Source organism: Protopterus annectens, chromosome 4.part0 (genome assembly GCF_019279795.1).
Source record: "Protopterus annectens isolate FY-2018-M chromosome 4.part0, PAN1.0, whole genome shotgun sequence".
In the NCBI taxonomy this organism is placed as follows: Eukaryota; Metazoa; Chordata; order Ceratodontiformes; family Protopteridae; genus Protopterus; species Protopterus annectens.
Genome location: NC_056733.1, coordinates 1,032,005,119 through 1,032,014,217, shown reverse-complemented (window position 1 = coordinate 1,032,014,217; position 9,099 = coordinate 1,032,005,119). Strand labels below are relative to the sequence as shown.

The 9,099-nt window shown below is 45.4% G+C and overlaps 1 protein-coding gene across 1 annotated transcript in view; it reads right to left on the bottom strand.

The window, feature by feature from the left end:
• The window catches only part of FAM13B (family with sequence similarity 13 member B), a 2,585,606-nt gene that overhangs the window by 1,651,084 nt on the left and 925,423 nt on the right, over positions 1-9,099 (bottom strand). The window lies entirely within an intron of this gene.

The following is a 9,099-nucleotide window of genomic DNA, read 5'->3' as shown; positions in this document are numbered from 1 at the left end:
AGATGCATCCTTGAAGGACATCTGGAGGGATGGCTAAAGGCCTATGTTGTGGTAAATGCAGAAAGGTTCTAAGCCTTTTTCTAGAGTCTGAAAAATCTTGGCCCTGCCATTGAAATTGTTCCCTCATAGCATGCAAGGTTTCCCCAAAGGAAAATTCCTCAGGCAGAGAGGCAGAAGGAATGGACTCTTCACCATCAGAGTCTTCATAAGGGGAAAAAGGGCCCTCTGGAGGGTTAGAATTATCTGAATCATCAGAGGAGTCATCTGTAGAAACTGGCTCAGGGGGCTCTGCTCTAGGCCTCTTCTCTGGAGGTGGGTGAGAGGCCCTGTCTGGGTGAGGTTGGGATCCCCGGATCAAAGAAATGAGATCCTCTGCTAGACTAAGCATTTGTGAACTAGAGCTAGGCCTGTGAGGGGGGGGGGGGGGTCTTAGCAGGCACAGATTTGGTAGATTTTGCTGCTTTAGCCCTGGCAAAGGCCTTAATCAACTTGGTTGCAGGTGGCCTAGCAGCTCCACGTGCAGTGGTTGAAATATCCAAGGGTATAGTATCAGATAATTCCTGGGAACCTGCAAGAGCAGGTGGGATTTCAGAAGCCGATTCCACCCGGTTGGATGAGGCCTCGGTAGGAGGTAAGTTTTCGGCTGAAGGAAGAACCGCGAGCTCGGTTTCAGCCAAAACCGAGACACTTCATGATTGGCTTAACCGGTTTGGCGAAACCACGGACGCGGTGTCGGTCCTTTTCCTTGCTTTTAGATATTTGCGTGTCGGAGGATCCGGCGGCATAATGTAAGCAAAATCTGAGCGAAAAACTCCTCAGCAAATTCCGACCGACGTCTAGCGTCCGTCGGTTAAAAAGCACAGGCTAGACAAGCTGCTACGTGGTCTGGGCCTAAACAAGGTAAGCAGTAAGAGTGGAAATCTTCATGAGGTATTTGTTTCCCAAGTTAAACAGTTATTCACTTTTCTGACATCGGCTGAGGCAAGAAAGAGTCCCCAACGGGTACTTAGCTTTAGAAGTCTTGGTAGTAGAAGTATTCGGTAGTAGTAATCTCTGGTTCTGACCGACCAGCACTTGAACAGCTTCTGCTTCGGGCCACGGCAAGAAAGATTGAGGAAAATGGCGTCGGCTGATGCCTTTATACCCGAAGAACTGCAGCTATGACGTCGGGTGAAGTGCGACACCAGCCGAGGCCAGACCCAGACTTTGGAATCCGGCCAACCGAAGGGCTGCCTGACGACAGGACAACCCATTTGTAAGGACTGCAGATGCATCCTTGAAGGAAATCTACCAACGGGGATGAGGCCGAAGCCAAGTCCGGAGGCAAAAGTCCCGCCAAGACCAGCTTCGACCTCTGCTCCTTCAATGCCCTGGGGTTGAACCCTGCACAGATTGAACATCCAGAAGTGAGGTGTTCAACCCCAAGGCATCAAACGCACTGAGTGTGGCCATCCGCAGGGGACAGCTTATGGCCACACTCGGAGCATTTCGAAAAAATCGCCTTTGGGGCTTCAGACATTTTTTTTTTTTTTTTAAACAAAAAATAAAACTAAATCACCAGCTGCAAAGCAACAAAAACACCAGGAATCCGGACTCTATACTGGAACAGATAGATTTATTGGTACAAAAAACGGTTGAGCGCTTTCCACAGTACACTACTGTCTTCATCAGAACAACATGTAACAACAGTTAATACCTTATATACAAACTAAAAACCCGCCAAAAAACAATTAATCAATTATGTAATTAACATATACCTAATATACAAAACTTAAAACTATACCTAAAACTTCCATATATAAGGTAACATCTAACATTCCCATACTATCTGAAACTGGTACAATAATCAATCCCACACAAATTACATATATAAAGATTTAAAATATACCTGTATTAAAAAATACCTGTATTAAAAAATAGCTCCTAACTACTACATATTCCAACATTAAAAATGCATTTAATAAACATTGTAAGAGGAAATTCATTTCCATTAAGAAAAAATTTTTATTTATTATACAGTGCTTATACCTGGATACATAAAATGGAACAAGCGTATATATAAAAATACTACCACTGATGCGTTGACAAACAACATCTGAATGCCTCCACAATGGATATATTCCTCATTGTGTTGGATTAAACCTTTACTAAGGGTTTTGTGGGGATCATTTCATTGAGCCCCGGAGGTGTGGCTGCGTCTAATCTGATCTGCCACCTAATCTCCCTCTCACCCACAACTGCCTTGATGTTACCTCCTCGTGGGTTGGGGGTAATCACTTCCAATATGGCAAATTTGAACACCTTACAATTGGGGCTATTAATGAGATGTCTCGACAGGGCGTTGTTGACATCACACTTTCTCATACAGTATGTGTGATCGTAAATTCTGTTCTTCAAACAACGATCCGTCTTCCCCACATAAAAGCTCTTACATGTTTGGCACACACCCAGGTACACTATGTGTTTAGTCAAGCAATTGCCACTAGTAAACCAGATCTTACTTTTTAAGCAATTCTTAAGAATAATACTTGGTGTATCTAGTATATATTTACAAAAATTGCATTGCCCACATTTTTTGGTACCTGTTCTCTGTGCCTTCGCAGTTTGTTGATACTTAGATTTAATTTCAATAATTCTTTTTATATTGTTACCAGCTTTATAGACAAAATGTGGTTTTCAGTAAGCTTATTTTTTATTGACTGATCACTAGTCAATATGTTCCAGTTATTTGAAATTATATTCTTCACTTCACTGGAATGTTTGCCATATTTAATAATACAAGCCTTTTTATATTCATTATCACAAACCAATTGGTCTATCTTATTCACTTTATCATCACCAGTAGGTACTTTGACAGTACCCACCCCTAATAGCTAGTGGGTGGTATGTCCTTGTGCAGAATTTTTTCAATTGGTGGTTGTGTGGGGATGCGAATAGGTCTATTTCTGGTAGTCCCCATTTCCTTGTAATGGATTTGAAGATGTCTGGATGCAGCATCCATTCGTGGGCATCCGTGGTAGTTCTGCTTAAGATGTCTGCTAGTATATTTTCTTTTCCTGGCACAAATATTGCCTGGAGCTGAATGTTGAGGTTCAGGGCCACATTCCAGAGGTCCATTGCCATCCGGCATAGAGGATATGAATGTGTGCCTCCCTGTTTGTTGATATACCACATAACTGTGGTGTTGTCTGTCCTTATCAGCAAATGACCCTGTTGAAGAAACGGTCTGAATTGCCAGCTTTACTGCCAGCATCTCTTTTTGATTTATGTGTAGGTTCAGCTGGTCTTGAGTCCATAAGCCTTGTATGCACTTGTCCACCATGTGTGCTCCCCAACCGAGGTCTGAGGCGTCCGTGGTGATAGTCTGGCTTGGGTGAGGGCTGTGGAAGGGCAGCCCTTTGTTCTATTGACAGGCCTGAGCCCACCATTGGAATTCTTGCTTCAGGCGTGGAATTATTGGAATTTGGGTTTCTAGGCTGTGCTTGTGCTGAGACCATAAATTCCTTAGGTACCATTGCAACTTCCTCATATGTAGTCTGGCATGTGGAATCAATATTATGCAGGATGCCATGTAACCCAGGGCTTGCAGGACTTTCCTTGCTGTAAGCTGGTTCTGCGTTGTTAATGCCATGAAATAGAGTGGTAGGTGCTTCTGCTTTTCTGCTGTGAGGAATGCCATTTGGCTTGATGTGTCCAGTTCTGCACCCAAGAAAGTTATCCTTTGGAATGGTGTCAGCCTTGACTTTTTTATGTTGACTGTGTATCCCAGGGCTTGCAATAGGTGAATGACCTTTCTCAAATCTTTTGTTAATTTGTTTTTGTTGTCCGCTTGTAACAGGCAGTCGTCCAGGTATGGGTAAATTTGAATTCCGTGAAGCCTGCAATGAGCAATTACTGATAACAGGCATTTCGTGAATACTCTGGGCGCAGTAGATAAGCCAAAAGGCAATGCTGAGAATTGATAATGCTCTGATCCTGCAAGAAATCTGAGGTATCTTCTGCAATTTGGTCGTATGGGGACGTGCAGGTATGCCTCCTTGAGATCTAGAGTTACCAGCCAAGACTCCTTGCCCAGCATGGGAAGAAGCTGCTGTAGGGTCAGCATCTTGAGTTTTGGAACAATAAGATATGTGTTCAGAGCGGACAGGTCGAGAATAGGTCTCCATTGGTTTTCCTTTCTTGGCACCAGGAAAAGTCTGGAGTAAAATCCTTGTCCTTGTTCCATAGACGGTACCTTTTCTATAGCTCTCATTCTTAGTAAGCGGTCTATTTGCTCTAGAGCGTTTGGTCTTTTGATTTGGAGGTAGGTTTGGCATTCCTCTCTTCCTTTGTAGAGTATGGAAGTGAAACCTGTAACCTTTGTCTATTGTCTGTAAAATCCATTTGTCTCCTGTAATGTAATGCCAGTTTACTGAAAATAAGGCTAGCTTTCCACCTAAGGGTGCTTCTAGTTGTTCCCTGGTAGGCGGTTTCAGAGCCAAGTCACTGTGATTGTCCTGTGGAAGTGGTAGTGGCTGGATCTGTGGCAGTACTTCTCTGGTTGTTAGGCTGCCACTGACGTCCCCTGTAGGCACCTCTGGATTGACCTCTGCCTCTTGGGCGCCTATTCCTGCCTCTCTGTGCTCTGTTGGTGTCTGGAAAGGACCAATTCTTGGAAGGCCAGTTCCTACTAAATCTCAGAGGCTGGACCTGTAAGAAATCCTTGACTGTCTGGACAGATTTCGCTTTCTCTTCCACCTTCTTCAACACTTGCTGTGCAGGGGAGCCAAACAAACTGTGTTTTTCCATGGGAGCATCTAGGAGCTTTGACTTTACATGGTCTGGTAAGGATTGCTCTTTTAACCATGCATGCCTTCTGATCACTGTACCAGTCATAGCTGATCTAAAGGAAGCCTCCAGTGCATCATAGCCGCATTTTCAGGAATGATTACTGACCTGCTGAATGTTATAGGTTCATAGGTTCATACTAGGCTATCTGCCCGAGGGCATTTACAAGCCTAGCCCATAGTTTTGTGGCTTACGCCACCCCTTTAGTATGGGGAACTATACCCATTATTTTGCTGTGCCTCTGTTGAGCAGTGACACTGAGGTAATCCCTGGGGTATATCTGCGATCTCCCATCCATTGGTCAAGATTTCTCTTGAACAAGGCCAGCGAGGTGCTCTGCCTCACATATACCGGGATTTTATTCCACAATGTACCAATTCCTGAAGGGACTTTCGGTCTAAAGGTTCAGGCGAGGACAGTTTTTTAGTTAGCTGATCTAACAAATTCCTGATACTGAATCATGTGGAATTGACAGTTTAAGGCCCTAGCCGAAAGAGCAGCAGAAGTATAAACCTTTTTACCTCATCTCTCTAAGGCCCTAGATTCTCTTTCAGAGGGGAGGGTTTTTTTGGCAGAGGCAGCTGCTACAGCTTTGGGGCCCTGTGAAATAGTTTCAGGATCTGCAATAGGAGCCTTATACAAGTGATAATGTGTGTCCGGAACCCTGTAGTATCTGTCAGGCTTAGCAGGGGCCGGAGGAAGAGAGTCAGGAGCAGTACAAGCATCAGTAAATGCATCATCCACAACTGTAAGTACTGGAGGAATGGCTAAAGGCCTATGCTGTGGCAAATGTAAAAAGGTCCTAAGCCTTTTCCTAGAGTCTGAAAAATCCTGGCCCTGCCATTGAAATTGTTCTCTCATAGCATGCAAGGTTTCCCCAAAAGAAAATTCCTCAGGAGGAGAGGCAGAAGGAATAGAGTCTTCTGCATCAGAGTCCTCATATGGAGAATAAGGGCCTTCTGGAGGGTTTGTATTTTCTGAATCATCAGAGGAGTAATCTGTAGAAACTGGCTCAGGGGGCTCTGCTCTAGGCCTCTTCTCTGGAGGGGGGTGAGAGGCCCTGTCAGGGTGAGGCTGGGATCCCCTGATCAAAGAAATGAGATCCTCTGCTAGACTAAGCATTTGAGTACTAGACCTAGGCCTGTGAGAGGGTGTTTTAGCAGGCACGGTCTTTGCTGATTTAGCTGCTTTAGCCCTGGTAAAAGCCTTAATTGACATGGATGCAGAGGGCCTAGCAGCTCCACGTGCAGGAGTAGATATATCTAAAGGGATAGTATCTGATAAATCCTGAGAACCTGTAAGAGCAGGTGGAATTTCAGTAGCAGATTCAGCCATGCTGGATGAGGCCTCGGTTGTAGGAGGCATGCTTTCGGCCGAAGAACCGAGGACTCTGTTTCAGCCGAAACCGAGACACTCGCGGTTGGCTTAACCGCGGTTTCGGCCGAAACCGCGGACCGCGAGTGTCGGTCCTTTTCCTTACACTTTTTAGCTAATTGTGAAGTCGGAGTCTCCGAAGATATGTTGTAAGCAAAAGCGGAGCCGAAAAACTCCTCTGCAAACTCCGACCGACGTCTAAGTGTCCGTCGGTTGAAGGAAGCACAGGCTAGACAAGCTGCTACGTCGTGGTCTGGGCCTAAACAAGGTAGGCAGTAAGAGTGGAAATCTTTATGAGGTATTTGTTTCCCACAAGTTAAACAGTTATTCACTTTTTCTGACATCGGCTGAGGCAAGAAAGAGTCCCCAACGGGGTACTTAGCTTTTTAGAAGTCTTCGGTAGTAGCAATCTCTGGTTCTGACCGACCGGCACTTGCGAACAGCTTCTGCTTCGGGCGCCACGCGGCAAGAAAGACTGAGGAAAATGGCGTCGGCTGATGCCTTTATACCTGGTTAACAGCAGCTATGACGTCGGGTCAAGTGCGACATCAGCCGAGGCCAGACCCAGACTTTGGAATCCGGCCGACCGAAGGGCTGCCTGAGGCAGGACAACCCCATTTGTTAGGACTGCAGATGCATCCTTGAAGGACATCTGCTTCTGCTTTGGGCGCCGCGCAGCAAAAAAGACTGGAGAATATGGCGTCGGCTGTGTCTTATATACCCCTGTCGCACTGACGTCAGGAAAGAAGGCGACAACAACCGACGCCGGTCCTAGACTTTGGAATTCGGCCGACCGAGGACCCGCCTGATGGCAGAGAACCCATATGTGATTACTGCAGCTGTATGCACGATGAACATCCGGGTTTTTTGCAGTGGAAGCCTTGACCCCCTTTGGGACCCTGAGAAATTGTTTCTGGGTAAGCAGCAGGGTTTTTATGGAGAAATTTATGAGAGTCTGGGACCCTGTAGTACCTATCTGGTTTGAATGGTGCAGGGGGTAAAGAATCAGGAGACAAACTAAATTCAGAAAAAACAAACAACAATATCTAGCACAGGAGGGATATCAAGGGGGCCTGTGCTGAGGCAGTAAAAGAAAGTCTCTGAGCCTTTTCTTGGATTCTGAATAATCCTGGTTCTCCCAATGGAAATGCTCCCTCATGGTGTGCAAGGTTTCCCCAAAAGAGTAATTCTCAGAAGGAGAGGCTGAAGGGCTAGATTCTTCAGCATCAGAGTCCTCATAGGGAGGAAGAGAATATCCCTATTCTGAAGAGGAATCAGAGGAAATAGAGACCTGGTCAGAGGAGTCATAGTCAGTGTCTTGCCTAAGCCTTTTATCAGGAGGGGGATGGGAACCCCTGATCAAAGTAATTAGGTCCTCTGCCATTTTAAGCATGTTTCTTTGGCATGGATGACTGTCCAGGAGAATGCTGTACTTATTTCTTTGTCTTTAATGGTGTTTTAGACTTTGCCTTGGCTGCTGAAGTGGACTTGATAGTAAGCTGGGTAGGTCTGAAAACACCCTCAGAAGCCGATGCCTGCTCAGCAGCTCCAGATCCATCTGAGGGAATAGTTTCCATAGGCCCAATACCTTGAGTTTCCAGAGGCCTAGTTGTCTCCACGTGGGAGTCATAGGTGGCCTGTGGCTCTGAGGTAGCGGGTGTCAGGGGCTGCGAAAGCGCCTCATTGAGAATCGGCGAACCAGCGGCTGGCCTAGAAGAGGCTTCGTCATCAGTTTTGGACCTCGGATGCCTGTCGTTTTCTTTGTCTTTGCGTTTTTATGAATTCCGGTCGACGGTTGTTCCGATGGCATTATGTAGTTAAACCTTCGGCCAAAGTAATGTAAAGCAAAATCAAACACACGCTTAATAGTGGGTTGGTTGAATCTAGCACAAAACCGACAACTAGCAACGTCATGGTCAGGGCCTAGGCAAGGAATACAGTAAGAATGAAAATCCTTATGAGGTATTTGCTTCCCACAAGAAATACAATTGTTAACTTTTACTGACATCGGTCTGGAGCAAGAAAAAAGGTTCCCCAACGGGGTACTTGAATTTATTGTAGACTTCGGTTCTGAAATTCAATTTCAAAAATCTCAGGAGTCGGCCGACCGGCACTTGCGAACTGCTTTTGCTTCGGGCACCGCGCGGCAAGAAAGACTGAAGAAAATGGCGTCAGCTGCATCTTAAATACCCCTGGCGCCCGGACGTCAGGGAAGAGGCGACAGCAACCGACGCCGGACCAGGACTTTGGAATTTAGGCCGACTGCAGGTAGCCTGCCAGCAGGATAACCCATGTGTAATGACTGCAACAGTGAAACACGATGAACATCATCTTTACAGTGTTAAAGCGTGTGACAGTTATCAAAAAACTGCCTTTGTCAACTTTGGGAGAGGAAATGCACATGTGGAAAGTGCTGATGTTAGAGGCAGATGAAAACAGGATTTAAGAAATAAACAAGGCTCTTGATCTGAAGTGTGCAAATAGCAAAAAAGGAATGATAGGCTCAGAGTGTACATGTGCTGGCTTTGCGTCATGGATTGGATCACTACAGGTACAGGAGGCATTCCCAAACGCAAATATTCCAACTTTTTACCAAATTCTGACTGGGTGGTGAAGACGGGACCCAAATAAGAAAGCTGTTACCGTTAGATCTGCAATTACTAGGTTATCAATACTTCAATGAATTATGCATTCAAAACAAATATAGCCATCTATTAAAGCTCAGTGATCAATTAACAGTTCACAAACAGATTCAAACCAAAGTCTAGACCTGAAAAATGCATCCATCTACTGCTAACTCTAGTACTGTATCAACTGCTTCTAAATCTACAAGACAAATGACCACGGACAAGAAACAATTCTGCACATCCAAAACTATTACCTCTCCCCATATACAGG